Source organism: Dunckerocampus dactyliophorus, chromosome 13 (genome assembly GCF_027744805.1).
Source record: "Dunckerocampus dactyliophorus isolate RoL2022-P2 chromosome 13, RoL_Ddac_1.1, whole genome shotgun sequence".
Classification (NCBI taxonomy): Eukaryota; Metazoa; Chordata; class Actinopteri; order Syngnathiformes; family Syngnathidae; genus Dunckerocampus; species Dunckerocampus dactyliophorus.
In genome coordinates this window covers 8,115,156-8,131,664 of record NC_072831.1, presented here as the reverse complement: position 1 = coordinate 8,131,664, position 16,509 = coordinate 8,115,156, and the positions used below count along the sequence as shown (strand labels likewise).

Below are 16,509 nucleotides of genomic sequence, written 5' to 3'. Positions count from 1 at the left end.
ATCGCAACAAATAGAATTTGAACGTTCTGCAGCTTTACCACAAGAGGGCAGCACAGGACCGCTTTCAAATGACTGCGTATCTACGTTAATAGAAACAACAAATGGCATCTAAAACTCGATCCTGTTTACGTTTCTAACGCTCGCATGACGTCAGTAGAAAGGAAAATAAAAGAAAACACGATGTAAAACGTCTTAATTCATTTAAATACGGAAACACACGATATAGTTTGTTAAAACAACACATGCAGTCATCTGTGTTTAGTGCCAATGAAAACAAGGCTCATCTTGTTTTGTTAGGAATTTGCCGCTCCTGAAGAGTCCGACCTGTAATGTTGGTACACTTTAGCGGCTGGCATCCTCAGCTGGCGTCAGTGAGCGGCCTGGCTCTCCACCAGAGGCCACCCAGCTTCTGTAGGCCCTCCAAAGACTCAGCGTTAAGGGGAGAAGGGGTGGGGTGGGGTTGAGGTTAAGATGATGAATGTGCTGCTGAAGCAGGCCGCCAACACGGCCCGCAGCCACCGAGTGTACATTTTTAAGAGGTAATAAAACTCCCTGAGGGCCCAATGGGGCCGTCTGTGCTCCGCTCGGTGTACTTTCCATTCACACTTTGTTGAGATGTTGTCCAACCGCAGCCGCTGGAGCCTGCAGGTCAGTGAAGGCAGCACTGTGCTCACCGCCATGTTGCCTTGGAGGCGCTGTGAAAGATGTTCCTGTGGATTTCAACTCTGAAGAGGTCATTCCACCAAGCAGTACACTTTGGTACTGTATTTTAATTCTTATATTGTCACCAGTGATGTGGGGGTACCAAAATAAGTGTGCAGCACTACTTCCAAGAAGGTACCACCCTCAGTAGTGGGGTACCAAATCAACACACTCCACTTTGCCTGTTACTCTACTGAAGGGTGCCAAAAAGTGCTACCACAAGCTAATCTTCTTATAGCTCCTAATTGAGATGTTTGCAGCATCCTCTGACGGGCATTTCATGTTCTTGGAGGGTTCTGGTCTCTGCTGGACTAAACACCAAAAGAACAAGCTCTAAAAAAGGCAGTAAAATACCCATTGTCATATATTCAGGTAACAATGTTGATATGTATAATGACATACCGCTGCTAAAATGTCTCATGTCCTTCGCCACAGGCCGGCCACATACCGGCTAGAGGACGTGCTAACAGGCCTGTGTCAAAGCAGCACGGCAGGAGAACAAGACGCCGTCCCTCTCCAAGACAACTCTTGACGGGTCAGAGACGTCCAACTGTGCCGGCGCTCAATAGAAGCATTGACCGGAACACTTCCCGGAGGAGACGCGAGGACATGAAGACGAGAGGGTGCACGGAAGGAGACCGAGTCAGCCAAATAAGTCAATGATGACACACTGCTGATGCTAAAAAGCTTTCATTTGTGTTGTGCCGCTGCTCACTTCCTGCTAACGAGCCTTGCTGAAAGGATGCAAGCTTGTTAGGTTTTGTCGCTCCGTTCTTTTACCACTGGATCGCTCTTTGAATAATTCCATGGATGATTTCTCACGGCTGTTAGAGGACGGGAAGGAGGCAGAGGGGAGGCAATCCAGCAAAGGAAATGTTTCACCTAGGGGTGTCCAGAGTGCGGCCTGGGGGGCATTTTTGGCCCTCAGCTCATTCTATTGGCCCTCGGCATACTGTAAAAATAAAATGACATATTATTAATAAGATGTTTGTTCAGAAAGCTTAGCATGTATTCACCTACACTGGATAGCATTTAGCATCTTTAATGTAAAAAATGTATCAAAGTTTGGACACCTTTGATTTAAGCTTTTACCGCGCGTACAAGAGGAGGAAAACCACCTCCAACTGTGACGTGATGGTGAGGGCTGCTGTTGCTTAGCAACCCGCCGGTGCTGATGTTGGCGGGGATGAAAACACAGCTGCATTTTTAAAAAAAATGTTAAGATTCCAAAAGTTGAATAAAGTTTGATAATGTGGTGCGCTGCCACATATGGTCATGTTGTTTACACGTTTTATTTACTGTAGCTCACTTCCTGACCTTCCGTACCGTATGCTGAAGACAATACACATCTCACCGTGAACATTGTTGGTGCACTAGCGTGGCTATGAGTCACAGCAAACAGACTTCACTGCGATATAGCTAATATAAAACCCTACAACGTCACAGTACAGTTCAGGAATGTAGATTCCCCTCGCTAGCGAGTGATTTGCAAATCCAACTTACAATTAACAGGCTCATGTGGTTGCTACCTAATCATTGTCTGAGGGTTTAGGGTTAGGGTTTAGGGTTTCGGGTTGGGGACAGTGAGGAGTGTCGGCCGTCATGCCAAGCACAGTGCAGAATGAATCCTTGAGTAAAACGGCAGTGTTCCTTGTAATGCAGCTTGTACAGTAAAAAAAAAACAACCAAAAAACGAGGCCTCGATTATAAATTAGGTCACGTTGGTGCGAGGAGAGATTGCAATTTTTTTGTGCAGCCGTACTTCATGTATACATGCATACATAGTACATACAAGTGTTTGCCCCCTTCCTGGTTTCCTTTTTTTTTGCCGCCACACTTAAATGTTTCAGACCATCAAACAAATTGTAAAAAGTCATATTTTTAAAAATATTATGACTTAAACCTTTAAATCTTTTCTCTTTGGTATTTCAACTTTATGCTACTAAAATGGCGTTCTTTTTCTGCATAATATTACGTTATTCTCGTGAAACGATAACTTTTCGTTCGTTAGATTACAACTTTTTTCTCTTAATATTTTGAGTCTATCCTTTTAAAATTACTGATGACTTTTCTATTTTTGCTGTTGCTGTTTTTTTAAATTTATTTTCTTGTTAAATTATACTGCACTGCTGGCCACTCCCCCCACAGGTACTGAACATGTACCTGTAGATGAATAAATATGTAGAGAGTAGCCTGCAGTGACATCTTCTTTAATGCTAAGTCAGCCTCTCCTTCATCTGCTGCTCTGCCCAGGGAGGACAATGATGAGGGAAGACCCAGATGACATGTACAGATCACAAGGAACCTTTGAGGACACCCTCTATCCTTAAAGGACAACTAGGACCTCAATCTGCTGCATTCTATTAGAACACCGGCTATGAATGAGACTGAGTTTAAAGTAACCCTGGTGTCACCTTCATAACCTTCTAGTATATTCCAGCTGTTGGCTCGCTTGCTGCTGATGTCACAGCTTTTTGGGGTGGTTGGGATCAGGGGGTGTCCTGGTCAGGATTGGGTGTGGGGAGCGTGGTGCACAGCTGGGCAGCTGTCGGGGGGGATCGGTCCCTCAGGTCCTTTCTAAAGAGGGCGCCCACTTGAAGTCCTTGAGGACAAAGTGGACAAACACTGCAGTCGTTTAGTTTAAGTGTAAACTAGTAAGTGCTTCCTGCTTCTGAACGGTAAAGTGGATCACAGTCTTCTGGCAGGGGTCCAGTTTGACAGCATCTTTCATAGAGTGTCAAGTGAAAAAGAGTCCACTCACAACTTGAATGACAGCTGTGTTAGCACAGCTGTGGGCCCAAATTCATAATGTGAAATATGTGCAAGTCACTGGGGGGTCGAGCATGGGATCCAACGTGTGAGAATGTGAGGAGGTGAAGAGGAAGTCGAGATTACGTCCATGAAGCAGTCTCATTATGTAATCTTAGAGGAGCACAAAACAATCACTGGTCCAGAATCATTCCTGGAATCTTACACGGGACAACATGGCATCCAACGTTGCACCCGCCCAGCAGCTGTCGCCTGGGTCCGACCCGCGTGCTCGCTGATGAGGTGCTGCATTGTCGGGGCGAGTGAAACGCAAAACCCCTAAAATGTAACATCCCAGCATTAGCACAAAGGCCTTTTCGCTGCAAACTCTGTCCAAAGAAGCAGAAGACAGCAGCATTCAAGAGCTGCAGCCAAGCTGTGGTTTGTTGCGTTCTTACGACCCTGCTGGACTCAAAAGTATGGTCCGTTTACATGCACTAAAAAAGAATTTACAAAAAATTGCTCGAATTGGCGTAAAAGTAGCTTTTAAACACCATGTAAACACTTAATTAGATGGTGTTTGGCTTTTTCAAAGTCAGATTAACATTCCTACAGTAGGCTATGCGATTGGAAACTACTTCTCTCTGTGCTACTGGATCGGAGCTGGCGTTCTGCGCACGCACCAGTCCCCACAGCGGGATGCGACCCAAAATGAATCGTGGCCATGTGGGGTCATGATTGTGTAGAAACTGCTAAATGTTCACTGTACGCACATTGCTAGTAGCTGTTCAAGCTAATGCGTGTAAATGTTCAGTGGTTGTTGCTTGTAGCTGTTCATGCTAACATGTGTCCAGGTGGATGGAATTTTAGCTGTGATCTAAATTGTTACCAGGTAGCTCATGAATGTGGAGAAAAACAGACAACTGTGTCTACCGTTAGTGGCTATTAAATATACTACATATACTCTAGTACAGTACATATGAATGGCTATTAAATATACTAGATACAGTACAGTACATATGAATGGAGGAAGCCGATTGGTCGTACTCTGTGATGTAAAAAGTAGCCATCTCACGGTGGCGACCTGTATTGTTTCTGTGCAAACTGCTAGCCATCCAGTTTAAGATGTCCATGATATATTGAATAAAGGGCAATAGTTGTGCCTGGCAGGTAATTGTTTTGCGTCATCATGTCATGGAGACATAGAATTCCTTCTCATGCACATTTGCAGCTGAGACATGGAGACGCTGTTGCCAGGTCTCGCGAGAGAAACAAGTAACTAGCTCTCTGAAAACAAACCCAAAACCACAGCCCGAAACAACGGGAACTTGGGAATTTGCAAGCATGTGTACAAAAAAACGCGCTCAAAGTGGCTGCTAATAGGCAAATCTGGCAAAGCTGGCCAAGCTGCTATGTTTTAAATGTGACGTAACAGGTCAACTAGAAAAGCCTTACTCTTACCCGTGCTAAAAAAGATGGCTAAAAAGTGCCATCTAGCACTTTGGGAGGCACACAGCCTGGCCAATAATCGTAATGGTTATAAACAGGGATCTCACGCTGAGGTGTGAAAAATGGAGAAACCAAATTATTTTAGTAATGTGAGCAATTTAGTGCATGGAAACGTACTAACATATAGATGAGTCAGCAAAGGACTGAAGCTCTAACTTTTAACTCTATCATCTTAGGCTGGGCTTGAGGATAGGGTTTGGGTTAAGGTTAGGCTCAAACTAGAGCTAGGTTTAGAGTTAATAAGGCTAGAGATGGGGTTTGGGTTAGGATGAAACTAGAGCTAGGTTTAGAGTTAATAAGGCTAGAGATCGGGTTTGGGTTAGGGTGAAACTAGAGCTAGGTTTAGAGTGAGGGCTAGAGATGGGGTTTGGGTTAGGGTCAAACTAGAGCTAGGTTTAGAGTTAAGGCTAGAGATGGGGTTTGGGTTAAGGTTAGGATCAAACTAGAGCTAGGTTTAGAGTTAAGGCTAGAGATGGGGTTTGGGTTAGGATCAAACTAGAGCTAGGTTTAGAGCGAGGGCTAGAGATGGGGTTTGTGTTAAGGTTAGGGTGAAACTAGAGCTAGGTTTAGAGTTAAAGCTAGAGATGGGGTTTGGGTTAGGGTGAAACTAGAGCTAGGTTTAGAGCGAGGGCTAGAGATGGGGTTTGTGCTAGGGTGAGGGTTTGTGTTTGGAATAGAGCTAGGTTTAGGGTTTGGGTTTGAGTTTGGGTTAGTCTGTATGGTCCGCCCCTGCACACGAGTGACTCTTAAAGCATCAGGGGGTGGGGCATAGCCCCTAGCTGAACTCCGTAACACTAGGGTTAGGGATAGAGCTACGGTTAGAGTTTGGATTACGTACTCAAGTATTTTCTTTCATGCCCCCACTGGGGGACAGAAATGTTTTCGCGCCCCCCCCCCCATATGAAATACTATTGAGAAACTGCTAATATTTATTTATTTATCGGTACTGTACAGACTGAACTCGAAACTGAAACCAGCAAAACGCAAAAAAATGGAGAGCAGTGACGCATACAAGCGTATTCACGAGTCAAATTGCATGCTGAGTACGTCACATTCAGACATGTTGGCAGGACTGCACTAATATTGAAAGTCCTCCTTGCCCCCCTCCACTCTGTTAATGTAAACCCTGCCCTGCAGCTCCACGGCTGTGTGACCCCCTCCCTTCAGCTGTCCTCCTAATGATATAGCTAATGAGACTTTTGGTAGGTCTCACTGTCACTGTGGGACCGTGCGAGTTCCCACGTGTTCCAGTATAGCAGCAAGACTGTGACGCCTGTCATACATGTCATCAGGCGGTGCAGGGGGGCCGCTAGTGGCGTGACGAGGCAGTAGGGTAGCGATTAGCCGTGAAATGGAGCAACATTTAAATTCATGAGAGGACGAGCACTTGAAAGGATGGCCTGGGTCAAGTCATCACTTCTTTGCCTCAGGTTCTGCACAATGTCACGGCACATAAGGGAAGATTGGACCTTTTCTCCTCGCTGCACCTCAAATCTCACGTGAGGCTTGTCAGTGCAAAAGGGGAGTCGTTTATAAAAATATATTTATTGTTGTGGTTTATTTATTTATGTATTGCATAGCAAAGTGACACTGAAGCATCTCCACGAGCCAACATTCCTTAGGAACGTTACTTCATGGTCTTAAAATGCCTTCTTTTCTGGTTTAGACGAGAAGAATGTTGCCCTCTAGTGGACACAACTCTCTCAGCAGCCCGAGAGCAGGATAGCCTCACCTGTCTTTCATGTCCTTTGATTTGCATATGCAACCATCTCAATATATGCTACCAGCCAAGACATTCAAGTCCAGTAATGACAAACAATGCAACAACATGAAAATAAAAAAAACATGAGTTCTCCCTCATTAGCTATTATATCCTATTTTTGTGCCCTGGAGGCTTCAAGTTTTAGCACTTTTAGTCTATTTTAATCATCCTCAAACTGTAACAAGCTCAAACCACTGGTAAACATGACAAGTGAACACCTTTCTCTTTCTTTCAAACAAACGTGATGTATTTGTTGACTATGATAAGGGTAACGTCATTCAATTGTCTTTTTTAAAAAATTCGATAAGAAGCGGAAGAGAAGAAGCTAACACGCAGCTCTTAGAACAGAACCCTCGAATGACAAAATCAATAGGCTGACGAGTGTCATCTCTTGGAGCAGGAGTTGTAATAAAAGTGAAGATCAAAACATACATCTAGCTGCTCTTCATCCTGGAGGTGCTGCAGTAGGACGAGCCTCACGTGGAAGAGCACGCCCCCTCTCCCAGCCATCTTGCTGTCAAGGTTGAATCAGGTCATGGAGCTAGCAGTGTATTAAGTCACACACCTGCAGGGGGTGCAGTGGAAAATAAAAGAAGGGTGGATTTAAGTACAGAATTGCCAGCATTTTGCCATGTTGCAATTGGTTAAGAGATGTTGGTAAACACACTAATCCTAAACATACACATTATCAATGTAGAATATATTGAAAATGACCTTAGTAGGCATATATACACTACCTCAGCCCTCAACCATTTGTATTACACTGCATCTTTTCAAGGGAAAATACTAAAAATGAAGCTTGGGAAATACTTTAGAGTACTCAGTGTACAGCTGGTATAGAAAGTGTCATTTATGCAGTAATATCCCTTCAGAGTAGTTGAATGGTTTACTTGTATTCAGCATAAATTATTAAAACTGCAAAAGTCTTTCTTGTATTTTTTGAGATTTTAACATTTTAGGAATGCAGGTGTACTTTGTTAATAAATAATAACGCCTGTTTTGCAATTGTTTGTGTGCCATGTTGGTAAGATGCTGTTCTCAGTCTTTGTTGTTTAGATTTTTTAAATTAACGACTTATTCTTCAACAAATTTCCTTATTATAATTACACAGAGGGAATATCACAACCTTTGATAGCAACGTTCACTTTCTACTTCAATTTTATTGCAACTTCCATTGCCTTTTTTGGGGAAAACTCAAAAGAGGCCTGTGAGATCCTGTGGGATCAATTTTCAAAACTGTGCTCTGCCCTTGAGTTTCATATTTTGTTAGCGTTATCATGATTTTGTTAGATTTGTTGAACCCCTGTGCTTTTTGGGATTCATAAAATAAAAAAAAAATCACAAGCTAATGAAATATTATTGAAAAAAAATAAACAACTTTGGAACAAAGCCGCCATCAAATCACGGAACAATCACAAAAAAGCCAGCAAAATCCTGCAGGGACTGGATGCACATGCACACAGTGCTTATTTGTTTGACATATACTTTCATTTAGACTTAACCTTAACATTGAACACAATCCAGAATTGGAATTGGAGTTATTTTGCCGTAGCAAATAATGTACATAGAAATAATCTGTTCCAGGCTCAAACTGTGGCCATCACAAAAGCCTTATTACCTGCACAGGTAATGTTTAAGTCACACTGTAACATTCTCAACTGTCACACAAGTTAACCCCTGCTAATTCCAGAGTTTTGTGTGACTTTAAAGGCAGAATTTTAGAGGCTCCACTGTGTGTTACATCCAACTTGTGATTGGCAGTTTAGGCCAAAACATGAGACTCTCTGATGCTATCAGAAGATCTTGATCCTTTTTGTTTGATGTCGCATGGAGTGCTGTGGTTGTTATATTACACTTGGCTCATGTTGACACCTTCATCATTCTTTCCTTCCCACTTTGGAGCCAATGAGAACCATGAAAGCAGCCTTCTGTAACACACACACACACACACACACACACACACACACACACACACACACACACACACACACACACACACACACACATATTTAATCACACATTTGTTTCCCATTGGAGAGTCATGCTTTCATCAAATATGGAAATATCCATTCGGCAGTGTGTTGGTGTAACCACACCAGGCCAGGACCTCCAGATCCAGCATCTTCACCTCCAAGGTGGTCTGAGAACAACCGGTTTGCACAACCAAAGAATTTCTGCACAAACCTCATCTGCATGCCTGTCATCCTCATCGGGGTATCGACCTGACTGTAGTTTGTTGTAGTTTGAGTGGGCAAATGGTTGCATTTAATGGTGTCTGGCACTTTGGAGAAGTGTTCTCCACGGGTGAATCCCGGTTTTTCACTTTACGGGGCGGATGGCAGACGGCGTGTATGGCGTCATGTGCGTGAGCAGCTTGCTGATGTCAACATTGTGGATGAGTGGTCCATTGTGGTGGTGGGGTTATGGTATGGGCAGGCGTATACTATGGACACCAAACACAGGTGCATTTTATTGATGTCATTTGGAACGCAGGGCCACACGGTGGTCTAGTGGTTAGCACGTTGGCCAATACAGGAACAGCCTGGAGATCGATTCTCCCCTGGGCATTTCTGTGGCATTTCTCCAGCCACTCCTCCCACATGCATGTTAGGTTAATTGGTGACTCTAAATTGTCCATAGGTATATGTGTCTATATGTGCCCTGCGATTGGCTGGCGGTGTACCCCGCCTGTCGCCCAAAGTCAGCTGGGATAGGCTCCAGCATGCCCCCGCGACCCTAATGAGGATGAAGCGGTATAGAAAATGGATGGATGGATTTGGAACGCACAGAGATACCGTGGTTAGATCCTGAGGCCCATCGCCACTCATCTACGACCATCACCTTATGCTGTAGCATGGTAATGCAGTGCCCCATGTTGCAAGGATCTGTACACAATTGCTGAAAGATGAAAACATCCCAGCTCTTGCATGGCCAGCATACCCACCTGACATGCCACCCATTGGGCATGTTTAGGATGCTCTGGATCATGTTCCAGTTCCTGCCAATATCCAGCAACTTTGCACAGCCATCGAAGAGTAGTGGACCAACATTCCACAGGCCAAAATCAACAACCCGATCAACTCTATGCGAAGGAGAAGTGACAGAGAGTGGTCTTTTAATGCGGCCAACCTTAGGCACACCTGTGCAATAATCATGCTGTCTAATCAGCATCTTTTGTCTACGTAGGAAACCTTTAGATCTTTGAGTTCAGCTCATGAAAGACGGGAGCAAAAACCAAAGTGTTGTGTTTGTACAGTATTTTTGTTGAGTGTATATATATGCTGTACTGTATATATTTTTAAATGTGCGTTTGGTCATTTTTGATGTGGAAATCTTTCATTTAAAGGAGCCAGAAAAAAGCAAGCAGGAAGTCTATTACTGTCTGGGCACATAGCTATACTATAATTATACATTTAATGTATGGCTCCATGCTACATGATAAACATCTACTGACCTTCCTATATTGCAGACGTGTACCACTTGAGGCTTTATTTAATTTAAACTGCTTACACACACGTGTGTGTGTGTGTGTGTGTGTGTGTGTGTGTGTGTGTGTGTGTGCATACGACATGTCACAACTATGCCGCCAGCCACAGTTGCGGCCGCTGTTGCCGGGTAAAAAAAAAAAGAAGAAAGAACGAAGGGAGTCATTTGATTTGGAAACACGTAAGTGTACATGCGATACTTTAATTACAGCATGTAGATGCTATACTGTGCCATTACAGCGCCAACCACGCCAGGCACCAAGAAAGCAACTAAATGTTGACTTTGTTTTGTTTCAACCACACTGCTGCTGCCAGGAGGAAATGAAACGAGACCTTTGCTATCACTCAGTGTACACAATATGCATTTATTCTAGTCTACGCATCAAAGGATGGACGTTTAGAGAAGAAGAAGAATATAGACAGGAAGTTATGTGAAGTAAGCAGACTCGCATTCAGAGGCATCCATACGCTAACTCCCTTCATAGAATCAAACTTTATTGTCACTGAACAAAGAAAATCAGTTTGGCATCTCTTCATAACTACCAGCATTGAAGATAAAAATGAAATATAAAATCCACAACTATTTACAAGTTGGCAATATGTCCATATTTGCCTATAAACAGTATAAATAGTAGTCCACTGTGTGGACAAATTAACACTGCTTCATTTCTTTTTAAACTTGTGTGGCACATAAAAATGTGTCTCAAAACACTGCCTGACACACTCTATGACACGGGAGTCCGCATCGATACGTTGACTGGCCCGACTTGGCTGTGGGCGCACTCTAGTGTCGTTTAATCTTCCGTGCACATCATCCATCAACATGCTGACAGCAGAGGAGACTTTAATTACTTCTCTCCGAGGACGTTATTTTAAATTATTAATTTGAAGAACGTGTAGGCGCAGTTTAAAATCAATCGATATAGATGTAACGCCTGTGAGACAGTGACCTTACTGCAGGTCGCCATTCTACTGAGGCTCAAAGTCAAATTTGCCCGGCAACAGCAAAGCAAGGACACGCCCATTTAGCACACCATTACTTAGATTGCGAGCTACCGGTCGATCGCAAAGGTAGTTTGGGTCGATCGCATAAATGTCACTTTGTAGATGTCATATGACATCAGTCAGCTGACATTAAGGTCCCCTCCTGATTCGCTCTTGCTCCCCAGTGGCAAAGATTAAGTGGTGAACAGACATCTCTAACTACACATGGAGACACAACACAACTTTCGTTATTATTCTGATTACGGATAAACTAACTCAGCGTATGATGCCTATTTCTATAGCAAAAGTTATCCGTTCACGTTTAGTTATGTAGAAAAAAAAGTGAATTGTTTGATGGCTTTGACTGGCGTCATGAACTCCACTATAGAAATGTGTGTTTTCTACAAGTATATTTGTGAAAGTATTATTCCATGATTAATTGGAAAATGTGCCCATTGCTGAAACCTTTTCAATATGTTGCCTTGACGTCGGCTGCATTGTCTTTTGCATAATCATTTTCATTTCTTGTATATCGGTAATGTTTGATAGCAAATGCTAACTGGATGTAACACATGAACTCTGTGTCTAATGAACGTACGTAGCTATTTTGACTGACTTAATACCGGTACTCATGCTATGAGCACAACTACTGCTAAATTGTGTGTAATTATCTTTATCGCCATATTGAATTAAATTGTGAATTAATTGTGAATATACATACTGGGGGGGATAATCAATTCTTAGATGCAACGTGATACAGACATTAACGATTATTAATCGATTCATAAATGTCAATAATTGATGCTGATGAAACAAAAACAACGGAACAAAAAGACAGAAAGCGGAAGTGCCGCCCGGACAGTTTATGGTGGTGCACCTACAGTAAGTGTAAGACGCTACCAGAATGGCTGAGCGTAAACTCCAACCCGCACCCGCTGGATTTAAAGTGAGCATCTGGAAGCACTTTGGCTGCCACGTAGTTGAAGGTAATAATGAGCTGGACAAGAGCCAGACAATATGCAAGCTTTATCATACAAGCTTATGATGAGAAACCACATAGCATGTTTCTACCCAAACCAGGAGGAAAAACAGCCAGCTGAAGCTGCTGCCAACCAGACAACCATCAAGTAGGTGATAACTAATTTTCCACCCAACTCGGAAAAGGTGAAGCAAATCACAAAGTTGCAACTTTTATTGCAAAGGATTTGTGGCCGTATTCGATTGTTGGGAAGCAGTGGTTTCGTGCTTTGTTGTGCACTTTGGAACCCAGATACAACGTCCAATCGCAACGTTATTTCACTGGCACTGCAACTGTGAATAAGGGCAGCCTAGTTTATTTGGTTATTTATAATATACTGACGTCTGCAAGCATTATTCTTGTAAGAGAGCTGCTGCTACAGTCATCCATATTTTGTCTGAAAGCTGTTTTCACTTTGCTATACAGCAAAAATGTTATTTTGTCAGAGATTCTATGCTCAGGATTTTAGTTTGAATGAAGAAGTCTACTATTTATTTGTGAATAATGGCAGATTTTTTTTTTTTATCTTGGTTACTCAGAATATGCTGAAGTGTTAGTTTTAAAACTTAAATTGTATACATGCTGCTACTGGTGCACTTCACTTTTCCTGCTGGTTCTGTGCAATGGGAAATATGTTGGTAGATGTAACCTTCCAATTATTAAAACATAACGGAAGCAAATGAATCTGTTTCATGTTTATTTTAATTGTGGATGGTTACAAATATGCTTTGTTTTAGTAGCACACAGTGAGGAAAATGAAATTATACATAGGAAAAAAATATGCACAAAACACAAAAAAACACAAAAAAAGATGCATCGAGATGCATTGATAATCGTTTTATCATTCGCATCTCAGGCCTCTGAATCGTAATCGAATCGGATTGTGACGTGTCCAGAGATTCCCAGCCATAATATATCATTTGTATGTTTTATAGTAAGAGATGGATCATGTCCATTTGTAACTTGCAGGCTGAAAAAGTGCGTATATATTTATAAATATCGGAAATGTATAGTATATATATATATTGTTTTTCTATTTATAGTAGGAGGTACATCTTTGGGACTTGGTCATTTTAAAAGCAATGGTGCGTTTGACCACAGAACTGTATTCTTTAGAGATATATCTTTTGCTTTTGTTTAAAACTGACAGTCTTTACTTTCACCGGTTGACATAGCAAACGCTAGCCAGTGCACATTAAGCTCTTTATTTGTCCACTTGCGTATTTGTAAGAATCACAGGTTGTGGTGAGAGGTTTATACGAGGGCGTGCCCTTTGACCCCCGCCACGTACTGTATCATGCCAAATCAATACGTCTCTGTCTCCATATACACATACAACACACAAACATTTACAACGTGTCAAAGTTTGAAGAATTGCTTGACGAGACACTTTTACCCTCTCGTCCCCGCGCAAAGACCACCCCTGTGAAGTCAAATCTTCCAGTCAGCCACCCACATGACAGCCTGCCGCCATTTTAACTGATGATGTAATCAAATGGAAACTACTTATTTGGTCCTGACTGTCCGTCATTCGTGGAGGTGAGCTGTCGTCTCCACAGTGGCATCAGAGTTTCACGAGACGGCTTTAAATTCCAACTCTGCTACCTCAATGTGTGTGTGTGTGTGTGTGTGTGTGTGTGTGTTGTTTATCTTGAAAGTGAAATGAAAGTCTTGTCTTTCCACATATGGGAGAGTTTTCCCCGACTTAATGACGCGGTAACAATCAAGTCCTTGAATGACGCACTCCATCATGTTTATTTGAAATGTTCTGGTCTTATCTACCAACTGACCTGTGACTCCGTTTGATTTTGTTGGTTTTTTTGGCCTCTATAAAGTCACGACATCACGCAAGGCAGAAATATAGACTTTTTTTTTTAAAACTCTTTGTTGCAACATTTGAACTCATTTCAAATAAATCTTGTTGTGCAGTAGAACCTGATTATTTCACTTATGTCCACAACTGCTTATGTTGACGTAGGTCAGCCGGTAGCCGGAGCCGGAGGGGGATCGTCACAACCAAAATGGAAACCAAAGCTAGCCATTGCTTGCACAAATACTTGCAACTTGGGCCACAGACATACTGTATGGAAAATGGCAATGATAAAGATTTTTGTTTGTTGACACGGTTTTCCTCCATTTGTGCATATTTTTATTTAGATTCTTGTTTTCATGTGACATTTTATACTCTTATCTAACAGAGCTGTGGTAGGAATTTTGTTGTTCGTCTTGACTACAGTGACAGCAAAGATTTCGTACCTGCATAAAAAGAAGAAATGTGTACATTTTGTTAGTTGCTGTGGCAGAATCCATGTTAACACTGCCAGGCTTCTGCAACGTTACCTCGATTTTTACTCTGAATTTATTCTAAAAGGTCTGATGAAAAACGAAACATAAAAAATCCGAGGCAATTTTTCCCAGAAGAAATAATGTAAATCCAATTAATCCTTTCCAGGCACACACATTTTATAGAGTCAATTCTAGTTTTACATGCAGAAAACAATGTGAAAAGATTTAAATGACGAATGGATGGGACTTATTGCTGATGTGGACTTACTGTACCATACATCTTGGTGAGATTGAATTCCTTAGGTTTTTCTTACCTTCTTAATCAAATTGCTGGCACTCCCAACTTTTTTTCGGCCCTACGGCGGGTTGTTTAGCAGTCACAGTAAAAAAAAAAAATCAAAACTGCACGGACAGTGAGGCAGCAACATGTAGGGTGCTTTGAATGGGCCTGAGGAAAACGGGAGGGTTGACAGGTATGAAGTGAGAGGTCGGTAAACAGGAAGTAAGATGTGAATAATCAGGAAGTCAGATGGAAACAGGAAGCAAGGTGGAAACAGGAAGTCCATTATGGGTAAACAGGAACACTGTCAGTAAATAGGATGTTAGATGCAGGCAAATAGCAAGTATAATGTGGATAAACAGGAAGTGTATGTAAGTAGAAAAAGGGGGTATACTGGGATGCGGTGTGTGTTGAGTGTAAAGCCGGGCTTGCGTGTACAACGAAGGTAGCTCTCTTTTAAAGCAGCTATATCACCATGGTAACTTAGGCTAATCTCATAACCTCGTCCCGACCAGGTTATGTCCAGATTTTCAGATTTTCGCTGTTTCACTGTGCAATTCATTCGGAAATGGCGTCACCATTTACTTGAGAACCTGGTGGACGAAATCGGCTTAGACCCTCACATCTTCATCCACTGTAGAACACATACGTAAACAAGATGACTGCGACGCTCGCGGCGGATGCATCTTCATCGCATACACAACAATGCACAGCTGATTAGCACCACGTCAGCGAAAGTAAATGATTTTTTCGAGGAGGCATTTTTGTCATGCAAATGTATTACTCTTTCGAACGCATATTGTTTTGAGAAGCCAAACTCTTTACTTAAGTTGGCCCAGCAACTGACCGGAACTACGTTTCTCATCACCGAAATGTGACCAGAACTGTGCTCACTCACGGGATGATGCACTACACTGCTGATGGGGATGTCATACAACTTCACGTCAAAAACTCCAAACTATCCATTTAACTTTGTCTGGGGAACTTGGGTTTTGTTGACCTGCCTCTTGAGCACAAAGCCCAGGTTTGTTGAGTCACTTTTTCAGTATACCCCCCAAGTGAGCTTTGGTAAGGTGAGAAAAGGGGTGAGAAACAGGAAGTATGCTGCTGCATACAGTATAGTATAAGTGAACAGGGAGTACAACGTAGGAAAACAGGTGGTCAAATTTGAGAATGCGTGTACTTAAGTACTGGCCGGGAGTTTTCCCATGTTTTTAAATATTCTAAAAAGGTGAAGATAGGTTGTGTAGTGTCGCACGCTGTCACAGTGTGAGTCCCTCAACAACATGGCGGGGGTCTATTCCCGCCGCTCTTCTCCGAGGAGCGCTGAAAGACGGATTGTTTTACACACACCTGCTCTGAAACGTCACTCTGCTGCACGCCTGTCTTGCTCTTAATCGCTGATTTGGCACACTTACCCGGCTCCACTTTCTCACACACGCGCACAAACACAAGCACGCGCACGCACGCCTGCGCACAAATACATTCGCATAGAAAATGTGACGGGCCTCAGTGGCCATCTTCACACTGAAATGACTTGAAATCACACCACGCTACATGAACTCCCAAAAAGCAGAGATGTGTAATTGTGTACTTTGGAAGGCTTTGTAGTTCTCTCTGCTCTGAAGGAAAACAATGAAAGGACTTACTTGGAGGCAAGGTGACGATCAAAAATGGCGTTTGAAGAGCTGGAGCCCGTGTGGACTTCCACAACACTTTGGAGACTTTTTGTCTT

The 16,509-nt window shown here is 42.6% G+C and overlaps 1 long non-coding RNA gene across 1 annotated transcript; it reads right to left on the bottom strand.

Annotated features, from left to right (window-relative positions):
• Positions 1-332: 332 nt before the first annotated feature.
• On the bottom strand, positions 333-16,509 carry LOC129192582 (uncharacterized). The gene is made up of 3 exons (XR_008573448.1): positions 16,424-16,509; positions 7,154-7,286; positions 333-1,654 (listed from the first exon to the last, which is right to left on the bottom strand). It is a non-coding gene; the product is annotated as an uncharacterized LOC129192582 (long non-coding RNA).